Raw genomic sequence first — 25,345 nt, 5'->3', positions numbered from 1 at the left:
CACTAGAACAAGTACTCCCTTCATCTTGTCACACTAAATCTTGCAACAGTTGAACACTAAAGAACGTCAATTTTTAATAACATAAAAGCCCTGACCAATTGGTTTTGTCAAAACACCATATGAAACCCAATAAAATTAAAAGGAATACATAACAGATCAAAGTGCCTTTCACCTTGGAGGCCAAAATTGTAACTATCTGTACTTAAATTGCTTCATCATGTTTCTTGCTATCAATTTGTGACTGAAAACTCAATTTTCAATCGCCATATAGCGTTGCTTACTGTGTGCTTAAACAGCTCTATGGGTTTCAGTATATCTCATCTTAGTCAACAGTCATGTAGATTAATAGAAAACAGTTTTGACTGCCACAATTCTGCACCACAAAATTAATGAACCTAACTTTACACGTCCATTGATAATGCAGAGAGTATAGTGTCTCAGAGTTTTTCAAACCTTTTCACTGAGATTTTTTAGGCATGGCCTGTAGGCACCATTAGCTGCACAGAGACTCTTTGGTGTATACTCGTTCAGTTTGCTTGATTTGGCTCAGCCCTCTCCACCCACTATTTGATGAAAGTGTGCTTTAAAATGTGGATCCGACTGCAGAAGTAGTTTCTCCCTCCTGCCATGCTGTGGTTCCCACTTGTAGTAGTCCACCTAAAAAGTGCCTTCAGCAAATACTATTAATTGTGTTGAGGTATGAGGCAATGGTGCCCTCCCTCCCTCTCTGCTCTCTACTAATGAGGTAACTACTCAGCTTTTTCGTTATATCTTTTAGGTTTTTTTGACATGCTATTAATTGTGTGTTTGGTTTAATTATTTTATGATGTTCTCTCTTAACCACGTGTGTTACTTTACAAAGAGATGGGTTACGTATAGACTTGTGTTTGAACTACCGGTACGTCAGTTGGAGGACCGTTAAGATGGTATTTTGTTGAAATAATATAGCGGATGAGCTGTACATAATTCCTCGATTGTACACAGTGATGCGGCTCATTCGTTTGTACCAAACATTCTTCACCTGCGTTTTAGTATTTCCTGGTATTAGGAGATTACTGCAAAATGGTGCCCAGATTCTGTCAACGTGTCTGTTTTTTCTCTCATTTAGTTCACTTGTAGTGTATAGGAGAATGCACCCGTTCTAGTTTCTGGCAGAAACGTGTCAGGAGTGCTGAATAAATCACTCATTTTGCATTGCATCCTGTCTTGAGTGAGTGTTACACTTTAATGGTGAGAGAACAACATTTTGCAAATGAGTTCTTCCAGTATTACGATCCACCCCCATCAGACTGAGGGTTCTTCGGGAGTGGTGAGCATTAAGTCAATTCCCAACACTCAACCGTCCTTCAGGATAAGTTTGAAACGTTACAATTTATCCCACAGCTGGAGACAGTGAAAGCGCACGGAGTATCGAGACGCACTGGGACAGAAAGTCGGGAGGATTTAAAGAGGTGAGTGTGGTGTTTCTGGTTCGTGTCACGTAGGCCAGGGCCCGTACATATGTACACTACGATGCGGAGCCAGATCTCACTTTCTGTGCTGGGTCGTGACTGAACAGCTTGCCACGCCCACACCTTTTATTGGTCCTGCGCGCAAAGCGCAGGGTTAAACCGAAATTCGCACATAAGAGAGTATCAAGTTCAACATTATAACCACCCGCAATGTGGTGGCGGGGTGGTACATCACATTCCACCCCAACTTTAATAAAGCTTAACAGATATTAACATTTTAAACATTAGGTCATATAGGTCCAGCAACTAGGTTTACCACTCTTGGGGTCAGAGTCCGGGTGTTTGGACATTTTACCTCTGGGGTCTGGGGTCCATGTTGGGTGATGCAGGATGGTGTTAGTGATGACGCAGCCCATGCTGGATCGTCCTGGAGCTTGTCCAGTGGTTAAGTGTGGGGTCTGCCAATATTCACATAGGAAGGCGTAGATTGCTTGTTCCATTGGCTGCTGATCTGCATGAGCTATGTAGATTAACTTGTTTAGTGTCCACATGAATTGCTCCACCTCTCCATTAGCCTGCGGCCAGCACGATGGTATTTTGCAATGATAGATGCCTCAGGATTGGAGGTAATCAGCTAACTCTTGGCTTTCATATGGCAATGAGTGGCAATCATTTTTTCTAGTTATTCGTGACCTCGGCAGTGGTTTGTGATCCCACGAGCTCTATATCCGGGTATTTGGTGAAGTCGTCTATCATGACTAGGGCATATCTTCCACCTGGTAGGTGGCCAACATCTAGGCTGTAACATTCCTATGGTTGCTAGGGACCATCTTCTGTGATCACTGGGGCAAGAGGGGCCCTGATAGACCCCTCCACTTGACCCCAGTGGCATGACCTTACAGCTGCTTCCACCATCTCGTCCATACCAGGGAACCACTGGTGCCATGGTGAGCTAGTTGGTTGGTAAGGCTGATGGGGATTACCAAGCATGGCCCCCTGAGCAGGTACCTGCTTGTGTCTATTGACAGTTATTGATGGACGTTGAGCAAGGATTGTCTTTTATGGCTTCTGCGATCCTCTGTTCAAATTGGATTGCCACTAATGCTAGTTGGAGGCACTCATCTTCTTGCGTGACCTGCGGTAGCTGTCAAACGGCATGGGGATAAGCCTGGACCATCCAGCAATGTAATGGACATATTCCACCTTCTCTTCTGCTTTCTCTGCTTCCTTGTGTTTAGCTGCTCGAGGGTGGCACAAGAGATAGTCAGCTAGGTTAGTGGCACCAGGCCGGTATTCAACACAGAAGTCCTTCTCCTGCAGCTGGAGCATCCATTTTTCAATATGAGGTGGTGGTTTGGATGCAGATCCTTGGAATAGGGGCACTAGTGGTTTATGGTCGGTCGTGACCATGAATGGGTGTCCATACACAGAAATGTGAAAATGTCGGCATGCCCAGTGTATGGCGATGGCCTCACATTCAATTTGGGAGTATCGCTGCTCCGTCTCCGAAAGGGATCTGCTCGCATATGCAATGGGAGTCCAGCCTCAATATTGTTGTTGGGTAAAAACAGCACCAAGTCCCTTTGGGCTAGCATCCACAGCGATGTTGGTGGTGGGCCTCCTTTGGTTAAAGTACGACAACATGGTGTCCGCGGACAGCACTGTGTAATAACCTGCGTGTCATTGTGTTCTGTGCAATGGGGTTCTTCATTCTAGAGCTTTCATCTTGCTCAAGTGTCCTTAGAACTCTCACTGGTCAGTTACTGCTGACGCTGTGTGGGTAGGACGTTATCTCTGTAGATACCTACTCTATCTTCAAAAACCCTTCTTCTGCCAACTTCATCCAGTGTACCAGCTTTATTACACTGGCGACAAGGATGGCTCCCCTCTCAAGAGTTTTGACACTTCCGCACTTTCCATCCTCATCACTGATGCTAGCTCCAAGGGTCTCAGTCTGTTCTTAAACAAGTGTAGAATGGACACGAGATACCTATCATGTTCTTGTCACGAGCACTGGTTGGGCCTGAAATGCAATATTCTGTCAAAGAGAAAGAAACCCTTTGCATCTTTTGGGCTATTAAGAAACTTAAAAAATGTCTCTGGGGAACTTTGTTCACATTACAGTCCGCCACAAACCTTTGAAGGACTTGTTCACTAAAAAGAGTCTTGGGGCCTTATGTAGGTAAATTACATTTACCGATTCTTAAATACCGAGTTTTACCGATTCGGTATTTATGAATTGGTAAATGTAATGTAGGTAAAAAAATACTGATTCGGTAAGTGTCGGTATTTTAGAATCGGTATTTACCGATTCGGTAATGGTAACCTGTATCTCATTGATTCCTATGGGCCAGGAGGCCCTTAGGAATCAATGGGAAGCCAGTTACCATTACCGAATCGGTAAATACCGAATCGGTAATGGGGGGAGCTCAATCAAGGGTGGCAGGGTGTCACATTGACACCCTGTTGCACCCCTGATTCCTGCATGTGTGCACATGTGGCACACATACATGCCCTGAGGGCATGTGTGTCTGCCACATTGCACACATCTAAGGGCCAAATAATGCATTAACAGAGACATTCGTCATTTACCACCAGCTTTCAGTTGGTGGTAAATAACGAATCCCCACACCCACCACACACTCCCCCTACATCTCATTTCTGTATTCGGTATTTACCGAATCGGTAAAATTACCGATTCGGTAATTTTACCGATTCGGTAAATTACCGAATACAGAAATGATCCCCCTACATCTCAAAAGTCTAAATACCGGTCGGTAACGGTATATTTACTGAAAATCGGCCGTTACCGACAGGTATTGGGCTACCTACATATGGCCCTTGATGCTGTATCCTCAAGGATCACCAGGTGGATTGTCGCACTCCAAGACTATGATTTTGTTGTACATCACATTTCTGGTGCTCGGAACAAGGTTTCAGATTGTCTTTCCTGCCTTGTCATGTACGACCCTAATCACGCCCTTGACACCTCTGGAGACTCGTGGGAGGACACAGATTATAAAGTGTGTGAGGTCACAGCTGGCGTATTGAGTGAGGGAGAGTGGAAGTCTACCATTGAAAGCGATCCCATAATTCTCAAGGTCTGCAAGTTAGTGACTGATGGTTGGGGGCATTAAAAGCTCAAGTGAGGAGACACAAAAGTTTTGGAATGTGCCTCATTAGCTGTCTGTCTCCTCTGGGTTGCTTTGGAGAGGTACCAAGCTCGTTCCACCCCTCCCGCTCAGGCTTAAAATCATCCATAAGCACTTCAGGGGCACCATGTCATCTCCAAGACCAAAGAAAGGATCTGTTTGCCCTTCTGGTGGCCAGGAATTGATCTTAGTCGTGCGCATGGTGAGAGATTGCTCTGAGTGTAATGCCTCTGACAAGGTCTATAAGACTAGAGTCCATCCTATGGTTGCTCATAAGGTCCCTGTTCATTGTTGGCAAGAAGTGACATTGGATCTTTTGGGTCCCATTACTAGTAGCTCTGGTCAATCCTATATCCTAGTATTAATGGACATGTTCTCCAGGTGGCCGAAGAATAAGATCACTCACAACATTGAGACTAAGGATGTAACCAAGTTCCTTGATAAAGTCTTCTCCCGAGAGAGACTCCCGTACTGTCTTCTTACCGACAACGGGGTTCAACTGGTCTCGAGAGAGATGGAGGAGTTTTTGGCAAAAAAGGGGGTCAAACATAAGCGGTGCGCCCTCTACCATCCCGAAATCAATGGCATGGTGGATAGGTTTAACCATGTGTTAAAAGAATCGATTCAACTGGCCAAAGCTCAAAACAAAGACTGGAAGTCTGAGGTTGTGGAACGGGTAACAATCTACCGTCTCACACCTCATTCAACCATGAGTAAAGTGCCCTTTGAGCTCTTTTGCGGGCTGAAGCCCAATACCCGGATAGTCCAAGCAAGGATGAGAGACAAAAGTGCGAGTGTTGATTTGGATGCTTGTCCTGCTACAGGTCCTAGCATAGTTTCCTCTGGTACGGATCCTGGTATAACTTCCTGGCAAGCAGGAAGTGACTTGAAGATTGCAAAAAGGAAAGATTATTTTAATGCCAGACATGCTGTCACTCACACTCGTGTACGAGTAGGAGACAGGGTGTGAGTACATCTTCCCCAGAGGTGTGCTGGAGTCTTTAATTTCTTCTCGCCTAATGTGGTAAAGAAACTCTTTCAAAATGCTGTTAAATTGGATGATGGTCGCACCTGGAACTTGAACAGAATCGCTCCCATGTGCAACAAAGTCCACCCTGGGTTGGTTGATCCTTCCAAAGAATTTCTAGTGTAAAGGGGGAGGTGTGTAATGACCTGCGTGTCATTGTGTTCTGTGCAATGGGGTTCTTCTTTCTAGAGATTTCATCGTGTTCAAGTGTCCTTAGAACTCCCACTGGTCAGTTGCTGCTGGTGCTGTGTGGGTAAGACATTATCTCTGTAGATACCTACTCTATCTTCCATAAACCTTCTGCCAACTTCATCCAGTGTACCAGCTTTATTACACATCTCCTTTGTTTTCATAATGTGGCTTCTTGTCCGGCACCCCAAACCTAAGCTGTGTTGGCTTTGGTGAGCACGCAAAGTGGCTGGGTGAGGCCTGTGAAGTCAGGGATGAACCTTCTGCAATAATTCACTGTGCCAAGGAAGCTTCATACCTCAAAGATATTAGTGGAAGCTGGGGCTTCTGCTACATCTTGTACAAGAATGTACTAGAATGTATAGCTTAAGAAGCTGATGCGCTGCTGAAGAAACTCACACTTTTCTCGATGTAGAGTTAACCCTGACTCTTTGATCCCCGGAGTACTCCGCAGAGATGTTCATGGTGTTCTTTAACTGAATTGGCATGTATCAGAATGCCATTGCTGACATTGATAACTCCTGGTAACCCTCATTTCTGGATGGTGTTCTGGAAGACCTCCGCCGCAATAGGAATACCGGAATTTAGGCGGTGATACCTCCATAATACGACATGTGTTGCTATATCAGGATTCCAGGTGGAGCAGAGCGGGTGACACCTAGTGGAGGTCGACCTTCGAGGACTAATTCATGCCACTAAGCTCTCCTAGGATGTCATTTAAAGTGGGGGTCAGGTGGCAGTCTCACTTAATGGCGATGTTAGGGGGTCCCATGTCCAAACAGATGCCGGACTTCCCCGGCTGCTTCTGGTTTTTCGTGATCGGTGACACCCATTGGGTGGGTCCTTTCACCTTTTCAATGAAGACTGCACATTCCAGTTTCACTTGACTTTTGGCCAGAGGTGAAATGCAATTTGCCGGTGTTGCAGGGATACTAGCTGAGTCAACTGGTCAATGTTTAGTTTCACTTCCTTTCCTTTGAGACAGCCTATGCCTTCGAACAGTTCTGCAAATTCTTGGATTATGGTGGATAGTTCTTCACCTTGTACTCCAAGGGCAAACAATATCAATTCTAACGCCTCTGCTGTCTGCCCACTATCTAGCATGCCATGTCCTCTGTCTGCTACATAGATGATAGTGTTGAAACTTACATCCTGATGGGAAACGAGTGACTAGCAGCACCCTAGAAAGGTATCGTTTGCGCCTGTCCATACGCAAATACTCTGACCCTTGCTTTCTCCAGTTCAGGGGGTCTTGCTAGGCTGTGGTACGTGTCTGTGGATATGAGCTTGATTGATGCTCATGTGTCAACTGTGGCTGTGATGCGGTGAGGTCCAACTTGAAGGTGGCATTTCAGGAGTGGGAAGCGCAGCGAGTACCTTGTGCCAATTGCGAAAAAAAGTCTGAACAGTGCATTCTACTATGTCATAATCCATGTCTTCTGGTTCATCCGGATTGTTTGCCACCGCTTGGACTGTCTCTTTCTTTAGCCTGGCCTTGGATGACTGGCAGAATGTCCTGAAATGGTTAATTTTGCCACAGGTGGAGCACTTCTTATCTCGGGCAGGGCAATCAGCAAACTTGTGAGGCGGCCCTTCGCAGTTTCCACATTCATTCTGACATTTTTGAGCAGCTGAGCTGCGGTGTGGTTGGATAATGTTGACTGGTTCCTCTTTAATGGGTTTGTGGAGAGCAGCTTCCATGTGGGAGTATCAAAATGGCTTGGAGTGACTTTAGGGATTCTTGAAAAATGGTTTCAGCAATGAACAGCCTTGTATTATTTGCCCTCTGATCTCTTTGTGTTCATCATGAAAACTGCGAATGCTTACTAGTTCCTTAAGCCGTCAGTGAAAGGTGTCTATTGATTCACCTGGTTCTTGGTGGAACAAGAACCGCTCAAAGCCGCAGTTCGCCATCGGCTTGAAGTGAGCGTTAAGAGCGCTGCTCTCATTAGCGTGGCGTAAGGCTTAGGTGTCGCTTCAAACAGAGTTTTGTATATATTGTGGATGTCTTAACCCTCTAGATGCAAAAGGCGGGATCACCTTTCCACCGCAGTTTATGCACCCTAAAAATAAAACTGAAGGCGTTCTACCCAGTCTTTCCATTTGGGTGCTAGAGCAGACGGTGCACCATGGACGATTAATGGTTCTGTTGCTGGAATGGTGGCCAATATGCTGTAAGAGCAGCTGGCTGTAGGGTGTTTTGACTGTGTAGTGGGGTCCTGGTAGCGCGAGCACTGCCACCACGTGGTGTTTGGTAAAGCAACCGCCTGGCCGAGGGTGGGCGTTGTTCAGAGCAGCTCGTGGCAGCCTGTTTCATACTCCAGACACTTTCTAATGGATATTAAGAGTAGTATGGGACTTCTTTATTTTGTTCTATTTTGTTACTCATTTGAGTAACGTATAGAATAGTGCCACATCAAACAGAAACAAGTATAGTCAAATCCAATATTTCTGTTCTCTGCGAGCCTGCAATGCTTTTCTTTTAATGTACATGGATTTACAGAAAAACAGGAAACTGGCGAGACAGGTAAAGCGGTCACTATGCATCACTAAAACTGTACAATGCTGGAAATTCCTTGTGTTTGACATGAAACCATTTGGTCCCTTCAATTTTGTGGCACATGAGGCCTACAAATGTAGTGTTTTTGTATTATATATATATTTGTTTATTATCTACAATCAACTATAACAACAACAGAAATGGATATCAACGCACATTTCGCGTCATTACTCTAATCCTTTGTATTTTCTAACATCCATGGGGTCTACATCAAGCTAGTAACAGTATTCCTTTCAGTAGAACAGACCATAATAAAGAGGTTGACCTGTTTCATGCTGAAAGTTGCAGCTAAGTAGAAGGTTCTCCAACTTTCTTGTCCTAAGCAGCTACAAATAACACAGAAGGTTCGCACCATCAGCCACTGCTATTGCATGATAACATAGATACAGCTACAATGATGAGACCCCTTTCCCACCACTCTATACTGGGACCTGTCTGGGTCACTGCATACCTTCCCTTAATTCTGATGGGGGGAACCTGAGCTACCCTCCTTAGAATAACTTGTCATTGATCTCACAGACACTCTGGTACTAATCCAGAGGCGTGCCTTCTTTGCAAGCTCCCTGGGGGTCAGTTAGTTTACAATCAACCAGGTGTTGGCGTAGCTCTAGAAAAGTGACTGAACAAGTGCTCTCTAAGGATCAAATTGTAGAACCTCTCATAGGTGTTTGCCTCACTACCCATCACCCAACCATCGTTTTTCACAAGTAATCCACAAAATGCACAGAGGACTGGCGAGATAGTTTCTGACTATCCCCTGTCCTCAACCTGTACTCTTCTGGGGTGAATCCATAGCTCTTGACAAGGGGCTCCTTCATGGTGGGATACCTCATTTTGTCCTCTTCTTTAGGGCAAGCAGGGTTTCCCTTCCATCACTAGGTATATGCCTCCAAAGGCCAACTCCCCAATCCTCATGGATCCTGTGCACCCTTAGAGTGACATCATATGCCTCAAACCACCGGTCTATGTCATCCCCTACCTCAAAGTCAGGCACAAAGTCCTTGGATTGTGGACCCTATCTTCAGCACTGGGCACATGTAGTTTCCTTGCCACCATTGCTGCTGAACTCTACCAGCTGCCTGGCCTTCAAGTACAGCTCTTTGACTCAGTTCATGAGCCAACAAGATATTGCTCTCTTCCAAGGTTCTCTCAGCCTTTCTTTGTTGTGCCTCCATGGCAAGATTTTCATTTGCTAAGGCCCTCTCAGCCCTTCTCTCCTCTGCCGGGCTCTTTTAGACTAAGCTTCTCTCTCCTCTGCATCTAGTTGGGCCAGCTGCAGCCTCAGCTCCCTCTCAGCCTCTCAGTCCTTCAACTCCTCAGGAGAAAGGTAGGAAGAGGCATTGCTTCCTGCATTCGATCCAGAAGGGGACTCCATCTCCGTGGGCTCCCCCCTCTCCTCTGGAACCATTGACAGGTAATTTTCCTCCTCCTCCTTATCGGGGCCACCGCCGAATAGGGCCCTAATTCTAGGGCCAAGAGTAACTAGTGGTCTGCATTCCCTAGCCCTAGACCCTCTTCCTCAGGGTCATCACCCTCTTAGTCCTCTTATGAATCCCTTAACCAGTGTGCTTCTTCATGAGTGTACAGGGCTGCCTGACTGTCTCATTTTGGAGACCCTTTTTTCATTATCCTTGCAGAAATTCTTCACCTCCCTCCTACTGTAGAATTATAGGTAGTTGAGATCCAGGGTTATTCCCACTCTGGCAAGGTATAACTGGTGCAATAACAAAAGAGTCCCAAGTATATGAAAGTGAAGCAGTAATCCGAATTTGGAAAAATTACCAAATGAGAGGAAAAGAGGAATTTAAAAAACTCACAATGGTCTTAGATATGGGGTGGTAGTGTACACCAAAACTGTATGGCACTGAACAAACAAGTCCTATCCTCAACGCTGATCAATGTTAGAAATTGTGTTACTGGTTGACTGGAGTGTGAGCCATGGACAAGCAGTAACCAAAATTCTGCATAAGTTAAGGCACAAGCACACCTAAATCAACCTGTGCGCAACGCCCAGGTAGCGTGTCATAGAGAAGTCAGGCTTAATCTAGAGGCAATGTGTAAAGTAATTGTGCAATGCTTCAAACAGTAAGACAGTGAAAACACCACATAAAAAGATCCCACACCAAGTTAGAAAAATGTAAGTCTAATTTAATAAATAAAATAAGACCAAAACAACAAAAATCAAATCAGTAGAAACTGAGTTATGAATTTTTAAAGAATAAACGGTAATATAGCACCTAAAAGCATAAGGAATCAAGCACAGCTTCATGATTGCGCTCAACCAAGACAAAGTCAAAAGTTTAGGCTGACCGCGATAAAACGCAGGCCAAACACAGTCACAGTTAGTCCTGCTGAATTTTTATCTCCTTAAGTTTTTGGGCAAGAGTCACATTTGCGTTGGAGAGGGTCACAAGGAGTGGCAGTCAGCATGGTGGCAAGGGCAGGCTGGGTGTCGTGAACAGGCTGGAGCTTTGTGCTGGCAGTCCCCCGTGGGCTGTCGATGCAGCTGTGTGAAGAGAAGTGCTGGTGGCACTCACATTGATTTTCTGAGTGAATGTCATGATTTTGATGAGAACGGGGCTGTTCACTATTGTGAAGAGCCCAAAAGCTTGTTTTCAAGAGATCAAGAGCCACACCAAGAATCTAGGACATGAGAGGCATACCTTGGGGGTCAGGAATGCGCTAAAGTCGGGTCCAGGAGCTGTAGGGGAGCCTTTCAAGTCCCTGGGCTCAGATCAGGAGGCCAGCAGGTGAGATGGGTTCAAGATGAAGTTTCAGGTCCAGTTCTTCTTCCCAGGCAAAAGTGCAGCAGGGCACATTTCCTTTAGATCAGCAGTCCAGCAGAGTGGCTGTCCTTGTCGTAGCACAACAGTCCTCCTTCCTGGTAAAGTATTGACAGGTCCAGAAGTGTACTGAAGTTGTGGTGTCTAAGATTCTTCTTTCATTCACAGTAGTGCCTTTGAAGTGGGGAGAAGCTGCTCCTAGAGGCATGCCTTTGAAACACACAGATGCCCTGCCTTTCCTGCCCTTGGTCCAAACTAACTACAGGGGGTATGCAGCCCTTTTTGTAGGGACAGGACACCAGATATTTAAGTGTGAGCCTGGGCCCAGCTCCTTCCTCATTCTGTCAGTGATTGCTCATCGAGTTGCACCTTAGCTGCCATTGTGTGTGGCTGTCTCGGAGGAATACACAAAGCCCAACTACACCCAGTCATGTGACCAGAGACAGGCTGCAGGCACAAAATGGCTAAGGCAGGAAAATGACAACTTTCTAAATTGACCATTTTAAGAATTTAAAATCTCTTCCCTTTTGAAAATGACACTTATAAAATGTACTAAGGCAACTTCAATATTATCCTATGAGAGAGATAGTCCCTGCAGTAGTGAAAAACAAATGTAAGTATTTTGCCAGGTCGAAATGGCAGTTTAAAACTGCACACAGGCTCTGCAATGGCAGGCCTAAGACATGTTTAAAGGGCTACTTAAGTGGGAGGCAGGCCCACTAGTAGTATTGAATTCACAGGTCCTGTGTTTATGCAGTACCACTTTACTGATACTCTTTCTCCCTCGACGTTAACATCTCGTCTGAGGGAGTTAGGAGTGACGGGTACTGCCTTGAGTCTTTTGTCCTCCTTTTTAGAGCAAAGAGAACAAAGGGTTAAGCTCGGCGAATTTCTCTCCCCTGCTAAAGCCTTGCAATGCGGGGTTCCACAGGGCTCGGCTCTCAGCCCGACCCTGTTTAATATCTATATAGCCCCTCTAGCAAGGCTTGTGAAATCGCAGGGGATGGAGGTCGTGTCATACGCCGATGACACCCAAATTATGGTGTCCCTAACCCACTCGAAGGATATCTCAGCGTTCAACTTTAGGAGCTGCATGCAGGCAGTCTCCGAATGGATGATTTTAAACTCTCTGAAGTTGAACGGTGATAAGACCGAAGTCCTGATTTTTGGGAACAATCAAGATTGTTGGTCTGATGAGTGGTGGCCCCCTTCTTTGGGTTCTTGTCCTATTCCATCTAAATCCGCCAGGAACCTGGGCGTCATATTTGACACTTCACTGTCAATGACCCTCCAGGTTAACAGAACGGTCTCTACTTGCTGGGGGATCATTAAGATTTTGAGGAGAATTGTCCACTATCTCTCTCCTCAATCAAGTATGCAGATTGTGGTGGCATTGGTTGGATCAAGACTAGATTACTGTAATTCCTTATATGCTGAAATTAATAAGGGCTTGATCCATCGCCTTCAGGTGATACAAAATGCGGCAGCGCGTTTTGTTCTATCTTCTCCTGCTGCATCTTCGGCCACCTTAGCCAGGAAAAGCCTCCACTGGCTCCCCATCCAATACAGGATTTCTTTTAAACTTCTGATCCTGGTCTTTGGAGCCTTAAGGGCAGATCCTTCTAATGTTCTGGGATCTCTCTTGACTTCCTACGCTCCCAGCAGGGCTCTTCGTTCTGCAAATATGCATTTGTTGGTAGTTCCTCATTTTAGGAAAGTCAGATGGGGAAGTAGGGCTTTTTCTGTTGTGGCCCCATGGCTGTGGAATGCTCTCCCCTTTGATATCAAGGTTCAACCCTCTATGACCATGTTCAAAAAAGCACTCAAAACCTGGTATTTCTCTAAGGCTTACCAGTAAGCAACTGTGACTGAAGATCCTATATTTGGTTAGGCGCCTTGACGCCCATTGGGCTAAGTTGCGCGTTATAAATCAATTTTCATTTCATTTTCATTTCATTTCATTTCATTTCATACTAGGGACTTAAAAGTCAATTAAATATGCCAGTTCGGTATAAGTAAATTCTAACATGTTTTAAAGAAAGAACACACGCACTTTAGCACTGGTTAGCAGAGGTAAAGTGCACAGAATCCTAAGGCAACCAAAATGAATTCAACAAAAAGTAGGAGTAGGAAGGCAGAAAGTTTGTGGAAAACCCTACAGGAAGAGCCAGGAGTGGGACTTAAAAGTAAATTAAATATGCCAGTTGGGTATAAGCAAATTCTACCATGTTTTAAAGAAAGAACACAAGCACTTTAGCACTGGTTAGTAGAGGTAAAGTGCACAGAATCCTAAGGCAAGCAAAATGAATTCAACAAAAAGTAGGAGCAGGAAGGCAGAAGGGTTGGGGAAAACCCTACAAGAAGAGCCAGGTTCAATACAATCCTTTTACCTAAAGGGCCTATAGAAAAGTGCAATTGCATCCAAGAGGTTTTTTGAGCAACATTTTTCTAGTACAGAAAAAGAACAAGAATTTCGGACCAGTTATAAACTTAAAGAGTCTGAAGCAATTTGTGGTATACAGGCACTTCAAAATGTAGACTATGGTAGCTCTTTAGGACATTCTTTTGTTTAGAGATTGGATGATGAAGGTAGACCTGAAAGACTCATTATCCAACAGTTCCTGTATATTACCCTAACAGTAAATATCTTCGATTCATTTGGGGGACTCAGGTGTTCCAGTTTGTGTCTCTTCTTTTCAGTCTCTCCTCAGCACCTTGTTGCTTTACAAAACATCTAAAATCAGAGACAGCCTTCCTCTGATCTTAGGGCATAGGGATGGTGGTTTCCTTGGATGTCCTAATTATGGGTCAGGACAAACACCTAGTGGTGGCACAAGAATAGGAATCTGTCAACCTGATTCAGAGCCTGGGTGTTATCATAAATATGGAAAAATAGGATTTAGGGTCACATTGCAGAATCGGGGAGTTTACCACTGCAAAAAAGCCTTTTCACATGTACCAAACCCTATTTTGTGATGCGGTAACCTATTACTGAATCATATAAAGGGTTCCCGATTCAGTATTTGGAAGGGGTGTGTTGAGGGCGTCCCTTCCTATTAGCGGTTTGCTAAGGTATGTATAAATGTTTTGTGACCGGAATGCGGTCACAAACATTCGCATTTTACTACCAGAATCAAGTTGGTAGTAACCATCGGCAAATTGGAAGGGGTTCCCAAGGAACCCCTTCCCCCTGTGGATATATGCAAAAACCTTTTTTAAGAGCAGCCAGTGGTCCCATGGACCACTGCCTACTCTTTAATAATGAAAAGATAACTTTTCAGTTTTGTTTTTGAAATACAGAAGCCTGCATTTAAAAACAAACCTTTGCTTTATTTAAAAGCAAACACAGACATGGTGGTGTGCTGTCCCCAGCAGGCCACCATCGCTGTGTTCTCTAGCGATTCGCAATGGGTCGCAAATTCCGACTTACCTCATGAATACTAATGAGGTAGTCAATTACGGCTGACTGGTAATAGCAAACAGTATTAAATACACTATAATACATAGCTGTTTACTTTTTCCTAATAGCGAATCACAAAACTTTGCTATTAGGAAATCACAAACTGGAATCTTTGTACATGTGGCCCTTAGTGCCTTCAAAAACAATTGATTACTTAGGGTTTAGGTGGATACAGAGCAGGGACTGCTGAAATTACCAAGACAAAACTCATTGCTATCAGGAAGGAGTAAGGAATACACTAAAATATCCTCTCTCATGTCTGAGACACTTGGCCAGATATATCACAATTGGATCTCTTAGCATCTGAGATATTAGCTATATTTACGGCACGTTACATTAGAGGGCAATTCAGAGACTAAAAATACAGCATTTAAAGGAAAGCTTGACTTACAGATGGAAGCTTTAGGTACAGGAGCACAGAAGTTAATAGAATGGTGGTTAGACAATATGGGAGCCTGTTCGCACCACTTTCTCTGCTTCCCCAAACATTGTATTAGAATCCGATGGCAGTCCCCACAACTGGGGTGCAATATGTAGCAGTGTTTGGACTGGGGGAGGATGATCATAGAAGGAGTTGTCAGGGCACAAATTGTGTAAAGCCTCTTGCAAGCTCCTTTGCAATTCAAAGTATGGCAAAGAGGAAGGCAAGATGCTCAGTCCTTTTGCTCATTGACAAAATGACGGCAGTCCAATATGTGTACAAATTAGGGGAACCATGGTCAAAACCCTTGAAGAGATAGCCAAAGCACTATTTGCCTTCTGCCCTCAATTTCAGAACATCATATATTTGGCAGGAATTAACAAAGAAAGGTAAGGAGTGCACTCCTCTAGGCAGGGAATAGCATCTAAATCTTTTTGTTCAGGTGCTAGGTTACAGGACATCTTAAAGGCATTAAAGTGGTATAGAGTGTCCACTTTCACTTTTATTTTAATCCAGTTGAGTATGCATCATAGAACATTGTTGATATGCTTTGAACATGCATAATATGATGACTCTTGTCCTGTGATACAATTGTAGACTTTCCTAGCCATTTGTGAAGAAGAGCACTAATTTTATTAAGGACAAGAGGTGAATATGATCCCTCTCTTATCTTCCCCTCCCTAATGGTCTTCTGTTTTTTCTTAGCTCAGGCAACCAATTAGTCATCCATCGATCTTCAGCAGATCCGGTTCGGAAGTTGCTACCTGGATTTTCCCTGGCTTCCTCAACTGGATTGTAATTGGTTGGGACTGGCTTTACTTTTTGAAATTGTGTTGGTTTGTTTCATACATGGACTTTTGACTACCTTCTCGCATCAAAAAAGGAGGAGGAGCTTATGGTTATGAGTCCTTTCATAGCCTCATGGGATTAGTACTATTCTGATTTCCTGTTACAGAGAAATGCATTGTGGAAATTTGTGGAGGAAGCTGTCTATAAAGCAGTAAGATCAGAATGCATAATATTTGCCTCCTGTCCTTATTAAACTCAGGACTCTTCTTCACAACTGGTTAGTATAATCTTCAATTAATGGTTAAAGTAATTTGAGCTCTCCGAGTCAAGATGATAATTACTATCTGAGCTACTACTTTTTAGAGACAATACTGGTTTGTTAATAATATATTTTTCCTTTCACGTACAACTCATATCCATAGATGTAATTGTACCGATAACCTGTAAGTTTTTAGTTATCTGATGCAATAGGAGGGAATAAGCATTAAGCACTTTATAATGTTAGCCTAGTGTGCTTACCTCATGTCAAAGCAGACGAGAAACTGTAGGGGCTCCGTGTAAAGTTAAAGATGTGTCATTCTAAACAGAAAATACATTTATAAAATAGCTGAAGCATGTTTAAAAGGGGTTGAATGCCAGCAAAGATAAAAAAATGGAGTCTCCAAAAATAATTTAACACTGGGTTGGTATCAGGGCTGATTGAAGCTACTACTTTTTAGAGACAATACTGGTTTGTTAATAATATATTTTTCCTTTCACGTACAACTCATATCCATAGATGTAATTGTACCGATAACCTGTAAGTTTTTAGTTATCTGATGCAATAGGAGGGAATAAGCATTAAGCACTTTATAATGTTAGCCTAGTGTGCTTACCTCATGTCAAAGCAGACGAGAAACTGTAGGGGCTCCGTGTAAAGTTAAAGATGTGTCATTCTAAACAGAAAATACATTTATAAAATAGCTGAAGCATGTTTAAAAGGGGTTGAATGCCAGCAAAGATAAAAAAATGGAGTCTCCAAAAATAATTTAACACTGGGTTGGTATCAGGGCTGATTGAATTTTTGACAGTATAGGTCATTTTTGGCAGTTTGTTCGTGGCTCCTGACTTACATGGCCAACTATAAATTGTCCTAGATTTACTTAGTGCAATGTACATTTTGAAGCTCACTGAAGGTTTCCTTCCTTTACTTAGAATGTGTTAAAAGAACAGACTGATAGAAATTGTACAAATTACAAGTTTACTACCTATCCAATATTTTCGGCAAGGAGGGTTTCTATTGTATGAGTTGTTTACGTTTTGAATTAATACAAAGCTGTGCTACTGCTAAATATGCAGAGGGTAAGAGCAATGTTTCATAAGAGCTGCACACTCAGCCTTGTATTACAGCACTGGTGGCCACATTAAGCAAATATCCAACATTCTTTCTATCATTTTGTCATGTGGCCTATAAACCATGGACAGTGTGTGTTAAAAAAACCAAAACAATTAATGCCATACTATTTTTTCATGAGTTGTAAAATGATATTTTTTATTATCATGTGCTATTCTATCATCATTGCTCCATTACAAGAAATCAAGCCGAAATTGGGCAGCCATCATCTCCATAAGGCCTGTGAATCATATGAACACTGGGGAAATTAAAAGTGAAAGCCAAAAAAAAACTTTAATTCAATATGAGATATACTGACCACTACTGCAGCCAAGAGATGGGAGCCGTGGCACAAAGGAGGAGAGGTCAGGAGCCCTGAATTTAGGCAAGAGCAAGTTCTTCCTTAAACAAAAGAGATATTTTAGCTACAGCACTCATTATAGCCAAATACAAAAAAACAGGGTTGAAACATCCTATACCTCTGAAGCCATTGAAAGTTGGAGAGTACTCGGTATCTGCCTGTAGTTCACAACCTCTTGTTCCTCTACAGATACTGGTGGGAGGGTATTCATTACCTGCCTCTAGTGCAAGATAGGAGGTTACTCCATACCTGCCTGTAGTATATTAGCCGGCCTCCGATGCCCTAATGTTACGGTGATGCTACTTACTGCTCCAGAGTAACTTTTGAGCTGCCTGCTGCCCGAGTAGCGTCCGTTCTCCCGCTCAGGGCTCGCTCTTTCACAACATCTGTCCGTTCCTGGTTATGCTGAGATCGAGGTGAGCATCCGAGGCAGATCCCATTGCAGGCAGCAGGTCTAACACGCCCATGCCCAGACACGATTGAATGGACTGCCCTGCTTGCCTGTTTCTGAGAAAGAAAAGGAAGGCAGCAGAGCGGGCGAAGCAACCGCTCTCGTCGGAGAAGCAAGATGTCATTCGGGCACCTCGGAGTCAAAGCGAGAAGCAGTGACGAGCCGCTGTCTTGCTGCTGAGCGTGGGAATGCACGGGGACCGGTGAAACGGGTGAGTGCGCAGACTGCAGTGAGGAGGCTTGGGTACCAGCCCGGTGGGAGAGAAACTATCTGCATGTCACTGCCTCCTCCCTGCCATCCCCCCGCCCTTCCCCGAGAAGTAACAGATTGTGCGGCTTCCCGGACTGAAATAGATGCACCATGTCAGGCCCCCAATGTCACAAATGTTAAAACAGTCAGCGGACTAAGGGCACCAGACATCTGCAGATTCCGGCAGCAACAATCCCTGAGAGCGCCTGAGCCTACCTGATTTTAAGATGGCGGCCGGGTGGGTCTGATCTGGGAGAAGCAGCGCGAAGTAGCCACGAACTAATAAGAGAGGCTCGAACTGTCATGGCCGGCATTGGAACTTCGTGAGAGCAGAAAGTGCCTTGGTTGCGGTGTAGACAACGAGATTGATAGCCTGTCGATGGGTGGGATGTTTTCGGTAACTTGACTTTTGGCGCCAGCGGTGCTCGTGACACATGGATGTTTCCCACTCATTGTCCACCCTGGGTCGGGGTGTTATGCATTCCCTCGTGGGAACCTCCCTTCCACCTCCCTATAGAACTGGATTCACAAAATGGCAATCTGCAGCTCTAGTGAAAGGGAAAGAGGACTTGCCAAGATCAGGTTATAAAAAGTGAAGGAGGACTCTGTCTTTCCTTGGCAGGCACAATTTTGTTGAAACAGATGAAAGACTCCTAACCCATTATTTAAGGAAGAACTCTATCCATCCTTCAAATTCGGCCATATTTGAACAATAGTTCAGGTGTTTTCACATTTTATAAATGCGTGAACCTAAAATGGCGGCCAAAGATTGTTTCCTCACAACTGTGTTACCCAAAGACGTTCTCTACTGCCCAAATTAGCCTTGCCCTCTCTGCTTACTCACCGCGAAGCACCACTGCCCTTACGCACACACCTCCCTCAAACTCCTTTAGGTGTCCTACTCCCACTACTTCGGCCACTTTCGCAGCACTCCACCATCACTGCCACTCAGTGCTTAATTTGTAAAATATGAAGTGCAGGTGCTCAAATGTTTGTCGGAGGCCACACCCACTTTTCTCCAGCTCCACCTACTTCCTCCACTGGCCCACCCACTTACTCTATTAACTCCACCCTCATCTTCAACTGGCACTGCTAAAAGACAGATGTAATACCTGATCTGAATTTCAGCAAGGGAGCCTTCCTCATAGTAAGATATTGATAGGAGGTTTCCCTGCCCTGTGAACATTTTGTAAAAGATTAGATCAAAAGTGGTTTAAAGCACAATTTTGTAAATAAATGAGCTAAAATCAATAATGTATTGAATGTCAGAGCGCTATGTGATAATTTGAGAAAAGGACAATACTGGGGTATGCCTTTTGTAACAGTCTATGAGTTCAAAGACACAACTTTTACATAGATTATGTGACAGAATAAACCAAAATGTTGTGAAAACACTCTAAACAGATAAACTGAATAAAATCATGCAACACACTCGAATGAGTCAGTAGCTGTCACTTCCAGGGGCCCAAGGGGTGTTGTTGGGTTAATAAATAGTAGTGACTGTAGGAACCAAATTTTTCCACAATCCTAAACTCACCAACCCAAAGGGCCTCAACTTCCTGCTCTATCCAGTGCTGTGGTAGAGTTCCTGCATATCGGCTGATGTGCTTTGGATAGTTGAGTAGCTATCAGACATCTCTAGTTGTTATTTGTTAATAATATGTATGTAGGCATAGGCTAGCTCTACGAAACAGTGGTAACTATTTAAGATGGCTTGGCATAGGACAATGAACACAGCCACCCTTCCTGCTGTACCCCTCCTAAGCATCCCAGCATTGCCCTAGCTCTCCCTACAACCTCCTCATAATTTTAGTTAGTTGAAGTCTTCAAAAGGTCTCCACCTCAGAGCCCTCCATCCTGGAGTGCTAAACCAGCATCACTTTCACAAAATCACAAGAGTAACTGAAGTGACATCATATGCAATTAACATTATAAGAAGTGACATCACACGACCTTTGGCCTTGAGTAGATAATAGGAGGCGACACTGTACAGCCTGTGATCCTGCACTAATATTAAATAAAGCCAGTAGCCTTAAAATCCCACATTAATGGATAAAGTGCAGCATGGAAGTTGCATGAGGAAGCATTGTGCTCGCAGAGGACTTGTCACCCCTAAATAACCCTTCCTATCAATTTGGGGATGGCTCATGTGAGTCTTAGAAGCACATGTATGGCTGAAAGAACTTTAATTGTCAAAATGGAAAACTTGTCCACGCTCTGGGATGCCACTTATGAACAGTCATGCTCCAAAGAGCAGAGGACTGAGGACCAGTTTCTGCTTCACTCCACGTTACCCCTTTTCTCTCTTACACTGTCTCTCCTGTAATGGAGCATATGACACAATCAAAAGGTTTGGGAAGTACTCTGATGCGCCCCGTTTCCCTTCCAAAGGACCAGTTGTAATTAGGGGCTACCCACATCAACTTCCACCTTGACTGCGCTAACTCGGTTCAGCATCAGCCTGGAAACATTGACTCTCCTATCACACCACTGCAGGAGCGGTAGAAAGATAGCAGGTGCAGCAAGGGTGCTAAGGGCCCCAATGTAAGCAGAGAAAATGGACCTGAATTCCCAGGTTTGGTGGTTAAAACCAGTTATTTTGGGGATGCAGGGAGTCCCTTACACCTAGTGCACTGCTTTTGCTTCATCAATGATAGCTACATTCCTCATTCTCGACAGAGTCCTTCTGCAGGGCACAGACTGCAGCTGGATTCTAGATTCAGGCTTACCTTCCAACCTGGCCCTTTTCTGAAAATTCAAACATTCCCCACCTCAAAGTGGTCCAGGTGCTCCAGCAATTCTCATTGAGCCAATCAACGTTGCTTAAACATAGGGTTCAATTCTGATTGGCCAAGAAGAGTTCCAACAGGTATTCTAATGTGCTGTCATTTGGCAAATCAGAATTGGTCTTTGTGTTTTAAAAAAAAGTCTGATTAGTCTGCGGGAATGACTGAAACACCCCACAATGCCAGAGACTATCTTTGTGGTCAATGAACACAGGGGTTAGCTAGGGGTATAGTGGAAACGCACATTAATGGCAAAAGGATAATTCCAGCAGTATGCATTAAGGTACAGAAAGCAATAACGCCCTGTGCTACTGGAAGAAAGCTGTAAATGGCGGTCTGCTCTTACTGCATTCAAAAGAAAAATGTCACCCTTAACTAAGAACCTCTGACAGAGACACGAATTCTCCCATCCATCAAAATACCACAGCAACAAAGTACAATGTTACGCCTCAGGAAGATCCCTTACCTAATAAAATCCTACTCCAGATACTGGAGTGTGGGCAGACCCTTCACAGTCCAAGCATCTCATTTATGGAATGACTGCTTTCTAGCCATTCTCACTAAGTTTATCATCTAGCTTTCAGAAAAAAATCAAAATTCAACTTTTATGTCTCTATGCAGCCAAAGGCAGCTGCATTCAAGGAGGGTCGGGGTGAGACCACTCTGAGAGGACAACAGTCAGCTTGCACCATTTCTTGGGAGGGCAAACCCACCCCTGGGGGGAAAGGTGCCTGGTCTGCTCCTGTCCACGAAGCACCACTTTTCATAACACGAGAGCTACAGGGAACAGAGATTTGGTCTATAAACAATATTGAATTCATTATTTCATTCAGTCACTCATTCCTGCGGACCTCAATGAGCCATGCAAGTAAGTGGTTGGTAACCATGAACCAGAAAAGCAAGTCTCAAAGTTCGGCTTACTGGGGAGGGGAGTAAACTTCCCTCATAATTCCAAATTGGTTTCTCCGAAAGTACATGCCTGAACTCAAAACATTTCAGAGACAGCCAATAGGCTCTATAATGCAAACATCTGCTGAACAAACAATCAGAAACCATCCCTCACCTGATGCTCGGGCGCCTGCCTTATAGACTAGCTTGCATGAATCAAGGGATGACAGAAAGACAACTGGAGTGGTCCTCAGTCCAAGGTATTTAGGGTATCATTTAAAGTTTAGCACTTGAAAACCTTCGGATGTGTGAATATGAAATTCCATGTGATTGTAGCCAGAGGTAGAATCAGAGAAGCCTCCCATTCTAGCAAAGGATGAGGGTGGGGAGAGAAAGACTGGCAGCACGTTTACTCACACACACACACACACTCTTGCACGTGTGCAATACCTGGTACAGGCTGCCTCGTAATGAAATATAAGTTGCATTTGTGTTTTAGTTTGTCCCTCAGACTGCGCCCCCAAGCCATGAGATCTAGTGCATAGCTGCAGGCCGCAGCCAGGCCCTGCGGCGCGGGGATTAACCGGGCAGAAGGCAGGGAGGACAGAAATCCCCTCGAACTCCTTTCAGCTTCTGTGCGGACAAACAAGGCTGCTTTTTCACGGGCTGAGCCTTCACCCCTCCCTCACCTGGGTTTTAATGTGTTTCTCTCCTTCGGCTCCAGTTATGACCGAGGGCCAGCCCCCTCTCTTCCAGACTTGGAAGTTGGAACAGGCCTGTGCACGATGCTCTGACCGCTCGCTGTTGCTGCCGCGCGCTGATATGGGCCATGATTCCACTTGTCGCTGTGCACCTGCAGGCACGTGCTCATCGCAACGTGCTCACATTTCTAAATGTTCGGCACGTTATAAAACACGGACATAATATACTCCTGTGTTCTCGACTCAGATGAACAGTCATCACATTGCAGGACAATACCGTTGCAATCGTGTTTTATCCCAACAATTGTACCTCTGTGCGTCTATTCGAACTTTTCCTTGGGCATTCCACCCCAAAACTCACCAACGCATCCATCCATTGTTTTTCTGCTTCACGCCCCTCTTTTCTGTCTTCCATAATGCGCCACCTGCAGACTAGAGTTCGGTGTGTGACCTGCGGATCACATGTTTACTTCTCTGGGGGCTCGTCAGCTTTTCATCCTTCGGGTGTCAGTAACATTCGCGCCATTGTTTAGGTAACAGTAATATCTGTTATTAAAGTGCTTGGACATTCTAGCGGAGTTTCTGCTCTACATACTAGTTACTTAACCTTAGTTTAATAAGTACCACTTAACTGTTAACTTACCGGTTCGTGGTGGGCCGGACGGCCGGGACACACACTGACTGCACTGCCTTAGGCTTTTAGCTTAACTGATTAGGCCGGCCTGCCTGCCCCACCTGGTGCTGCAGCTGTTGCCTGCCGCCAGTACCGGCTGCGCTGCAGCCTGCCAGTCCTCAATGTCGTCGTCGGGTGACGGATTGCGCTGGCACTCACTTAGTTGAACGCAGTGCTTGAACAGTGAGTGACTCGGTGGTGGGGAGCAGCCATACGCGCGGCTACGCAGGGGCGTAGCAATGCAGTCTGGAAAAATCTACGCACCCTGACGCACAGCTCCAGCCCCCGGCCCACAAAACCAAAATCCAGCCCAAATCAGTGTCCCGCCCACTGGGCCGGCAACACTGAACACTGGGCCGGAACTTCAAACTATCAGATTGAGAATGTTGAGATTCATACAGAATCTCCATTCTCCTTTTGGCTCAGCCAGGGACAGGCTCACTCTCACAGCTGCGCAGGCGCTGCCCAGGCCGCAACACACTTCGCTGGAAATGACTCACTGACTGGGGAGACAGACGAGACGGGCATTACTGCGAACAAGTCCAGTAGTGGGTTAAATACCGTAAATGAAACATATAAAAAAATCAATGACGTGTAGACCCGGCCCTGATTATTAAGTGCCGGTGCTAAGCACCGGAAAGCACCGGCACAAATTAAGCACTGCTGCCACTACCCCCTGAATCACGCCATCATCACGGGCAACAGGCTCTTCCGTAAGCCTCCTGTCACCTACACATCCACTTATTCAGACCAATGCCCACTTACACCACTAAGAACTAACCAGACTCCTCTATCCCACGGCGACCCTACTCAAAGAAGATAGCAACCATCTTGGATTGATCAGTAATTGGCATTTCCCTCACTATTTAGACCAACCATACACCGCAACAAGACGCTAACGCGCAACTAACCTCTCCTCCCATCGATTCATATAGAGCCAGAACTTCTAGTCATTAACTATGCACCCGCCAAACCCCACCTGGTACTCTAAACTCGTGCGTTACGGACCCAACTCATGGTCCATAAATTACCCAGAAAATCTGACCAGTAATGCTAAAAAGAACCTAAAGCACAGAACCTTAAAACAGCACCCGGAAACACTTATAGTAGACAACTACCACACCGCGACTAACAGCAAGATGAAAACTAACTTCATCTTTTACACAAATCGCTCGACTAAGTGGAAAAACACCTTCCTTCTTCACTTCCAAGTCAGCAAATATTCCCTATGGCGAAAAAATCTCCACAACTGTCACCCCTACCTGTAAAGGGGAACTCACAATTTCCATCTTCAGAAAAGGAAACATTCTCATACAGGCCACTGACCGGCACCTCACCACTTTTGATTGGCACTTCCCAACATTACTCTCCTCTCTAACTCATCAGTACCATCAAACCCATTATACCCTATCCCCCCCCACACCCTGACAGAAAACCTGGAACCGACCCAATCTCCCTCCTCGGACGACCCACGCTACAACTCATGGACATCCAGCATCCCTAATTATAATCTCACTACCCCTATCATCACACTCCGCCATCAAACACCCTCTACAATGACTTCAACCGATCCCACCAGGTCCAGCAAACGCACAGTTAATAAACACCGCAAAGCTAATCCTGAGCTAGTCAGATCGGACTCAAACAACAGTCTTTCCATTACGGAACCCACTACAGGCACCCCCCCTTGACTTCAGGAGACCCGACTCTACCCTCGCAAACTATCCTCAACTCCACTACTGTCCATACTCCTCCTGCCCAAACCATTTCCATATCCAACGTCACCGATAATCCCTCGGACACTGACCTCCCTCAAACCACTGCACACTCTCCCTCCCCCGATCCACCGCCACATGCCCACACTGCCCCACTTCTAATCACACTGCCAACCCCCTGGACACGGACTTCCTCCTAACCATTGCTCACTCCCCTCCCTTGGACCCAAGACCCACAACACCTCCTCCTAAACGCTTGACCAGAAGCAACAACAACCCAACTCCTCACGTCCAATCTATCCCCACTCCTTATCCCA

The 25,345-nt window shown here is 45.0% G+C and overlaps 1 protein-coding gene across 9 annotated transcripts in view; it reads right to left on the bottom strand.

The window, feature by feature from the left end:
* LOC146858083 (gamma-crystallin M2-like) overlaps positions 1 to 25,345 on the bottom strand; it is a 193,000-nt gene that overhangs the window by 2,754 nt on the left and 164,901 nt on the right. The window contains exons 1-3 of one of the 9 annotated variants that reach the window (XR_014979987.1): positions 18,482 to 18,826; positions 17,524 to 17,606; positions 16,708 to 16,767 (exon numbers count right to left, since the gene is read on the bottom strand). The exons of 1 other annotated variant lie outside the window; for it this stretch is intronic. The gene's annotated coding sequence lies outside the window, so the exon portion shown is untranslated. 7 more of the 9 variants (XR_014979990.1, XR_014979991.1, XR_014979986.1 and 4 more) reach the window with 7 other exon arrangements.

The sequence above is a fragment of the Triturus cristatus genome, chromosome 3_2 (genome assembly GCF_964204655.1).
Source record: "Triturus cristatus chromosome 3_2, aTriCri1.1, whole genome shotgun sequence".
NCBI classification, from domain to species: Eukaryota; Metazoa; Chordata; class Amphibia; order Caudata; family Salamandridae; genus Triturus; species Triturus cristatus.
Note: the sequence above shows the minus strand (reverse complement) of the source record. Positions and strands in the feature narration are given on the sequence as shown.